Source organism: Phalangium opilio, unplaced genomic scaffold (genome assembly GCF_054372755.1).
Source record: "Phalangium opilio isolate 3A_F unplaced genomic scaffold, DU_Popi_V2 ptg000061l_1, whole genome shotgun sequence".
NCBI lineage: Eukaryota > Metazoa > Arthropoda > Arachnida > Opiliones > Phalangiidae > Phalangium > Phalangium opilio.
In genome coordinates, this window is record NW_028324178.1 from 8,497,501 (window position 1) to 8,500,000 (window position 2,500).

Here is a 2,500-nt window from a genome sequence, read left to right on the forward strand (position 1 = left end):
ATTATTAATCCTAGGAAACAAAGTAGGCTTATAGATGTGGGATAAGGACCCACGCCCCGAAGGGAATAATGCCTTAAACCAGCGCCTTGGACCACTTGGCCACTCTACCCGAAAGCAAAAGTAAACTCAGTCTATTTAGCAAAAGCTTCATATTATTAATCGTAGAAAACAAACTCTGCTGATAGAGGTGGGATTCGAAACCACGCCCCCGAATAGACTGGTGCCTTAAACCAGCGTCTTAGACCACTCGGCCACCCTACCTGGAAACAAAAGTCACCTCAGACTAATAAGAAAAAGCTTCATATTATTAATCCTAGAAAACAAAATAGGCTGATAGATGTGGGATTGGAACCCACGCCCCCGAAGAGACTGGTGCCTTAAACCAGCGCCATAGACCACTCGGCCACTCTACCTGGAAACAAAAGTCACCTCATACTAATAAGAAAAAGCTTCATACTATTAATCTTAGGAAACAAAGTAGGCTGACAGAGGTGGGATTCGAACCCACGCCCCCGAAGAGACTGGTGCCTTAAACCAGCGCCATAGACCACTCGGCCACTCTACCTGGAAACAAAAGTCACCTCAGACTAATAAGCAAAAGCTTCATATTATTAATCCTAGAAAACAAAATAGGCTGATAGATGTGGGATTGGAACCCACGCCCCCGAAGAGACTGGTGCCTTAAACCAGCGCCATAGACCACTCGGCCACTCTACCTGAAAACAAAAGTCACCTCAGACTAATAAGCAAAAGCTTCATATTATTAATCCTAGGAAACAAAGTAGGCTTATAGATGTGGGATAAGGACCCACGCCCCGAAGGGAATAATGCCTTAAACCAGCGCCTTGGACCACTTGGCCACTCTACCCGAAAGCAAAAGTAAACTCAGTCTATTTAGCAAAAGCTTCATATTATTAATCGTAGAAAACAAACTCTGCTGATAGAGGTGGGATTCGAAACCACGCCCCCGAATAGACTGGTGCCTTAAACCAGCGTCTTAGACCACTCGGCCACCCTACCTGGAAACAAAAGTCACCTCAGACTAATAAGAAAAAGCTTCATATTATTCATCTTAGGAAACAAAGTAGGCTGACAGAGGTGGGATTCGAACCCACGGCCCCGAATAAACTGGTGCCTTAAAAAAGCGCCTTAGACCACTCGGCCACTCTACCTGGAAACAAAAGTCACCTCATACTAATAAGAAAAAGCTTCATACTATTAATCTTAGGAAACAAAGTAGGCTGACAGAGGTGGGATTTGAACCCACGGCCCCGAATAAACTGGTGCCTTAAACCAGCGCCTTAGACCACTCGGCCAATCTACCTGGAAACGAAAGTCACCTCAGACTAATAAGCAAGAGCTTCATATTATTAATCTTAGGAAACAAAGTAGGCTGACAGATGTGGGATTCGAACCCACTACCCCGAATAAACTGGTGCCTTAAACCAGCGCCTTAGACCACTCCACTCGGCCACTCTACCTGGAAACAAAAGTCACCTCAGACTAATAAGCAAAAGCTTCATATTATTTATCCTAGAAAACAAAATAGGCTGATAGATGTGGGATTCGAGCCCACGCCCCCGAATAGACTGGTGCCTTAAACCCGCGCCTTAGACCACTCGCCCACTCTACCTGGAAACAAAAGTCACCTCAGACTACTAAGCAAAAGCTTCATATTATTAATCCTAGAAAACAAAATAGGCTGATAGACGTAGGATTCGAACCCACGCCCCCGATGAGACTGGTGCCTTAAACCAGCGCCTTAGACCACTCGGCCAATCTACCTGGAAACGAAAGTCACCTCAGACTAATAAGCAAGAGCTTCATATTATTAATCTTAGGAAACAAAGTAGGCTGACAGATGTGGGATTCGAACCCACTACCCCGAATAAACTGGTGCCTTAAACCAGCGCCTTAGACCACTCCACTCGGCCACTCTACCTGGAAACAAAAGTCACCTCAGACTAATAAGCAAAAGCTTCATATTATTTATCCTAGAAAACAAAATAGGCTGATAGATGTGGGATTCGAGCCCACGCCCCCGAATAGACTGGTGCCTTAAACCCGCGCCTTAGACCACTCGCCCACTCTACCTGGAAACAAAAGTCACCTCAGACTACTAAGCAAAAGCTTCATATTATTAATCCTAGAAAACAAAATAGGCTGATAGACGTAGGATTCGAACCCACGCCCCCGATGAGACTGGTGCCTTAAACCAGCGCCTTAGACCACTCGGCCACTCTTCCTGGAAACTTAAGTCACCTCAGACTAATAAGCAAAAGCTTCATATTATTAATCCTAGGAAACAAAGTAGGCTTATAGATGTGGGATGCGAACCCACGCCCCGAAGGGAATGGTGCCTTAAACCAGCGCCCTGGACTACTTGGCCACTCTACCTGGAAACAAAAGTCACCTCAGACTAATAAGCAAAAGCTTCATATTATTAATCTTAGGAAAAAAAGTAGGCTGACAGAGGTGGGATTCGAACCCACGCCCCCGA

General features: G+C 45.3%; 3 non-coding genes across 3 annotated transcripts in view; all 3 read right to left on the reverse strand.

Moving 5' to 3' along the window:
* Positions 1–483: 483 nt before the first annotated feature.
* Positions 484–565, reverse strand: TRNAL-AAG (transfer RNA leucine (anticodon AAG)). The gene has a single exon. It is a non-coding gene; the product is annotated as a tRNA-Leu (tRNA).
* A 1,138-nt stretch (positions 566–1,703) lies between these two features.
* TRNAL-AAG (transfer RNA leucine (anticodon AAG)) lies at positions 1,704–1,785 on the reverse strand. The gene has a single exon. It is a non-coding gene; the product is annotated as a tRNA-Leu (tRNA).
* Positions 1,786–2,467: 682 nt separating this feature from the next.
* The window catches only part of TRNAL-AAG (transfer RNA leucine (anticodon AAG)), an 82-nt gene continuing 49 nt past the window's right edge, over positions 2,468–2,500 (reverse strand). The window contains exon 1 of the tRNA in view: positions 2,468–2,500. This exon is cut by the window's right edge and continues 49 nt beyond it. This is a non-coding gene — a tRNA (tRNA-Leu).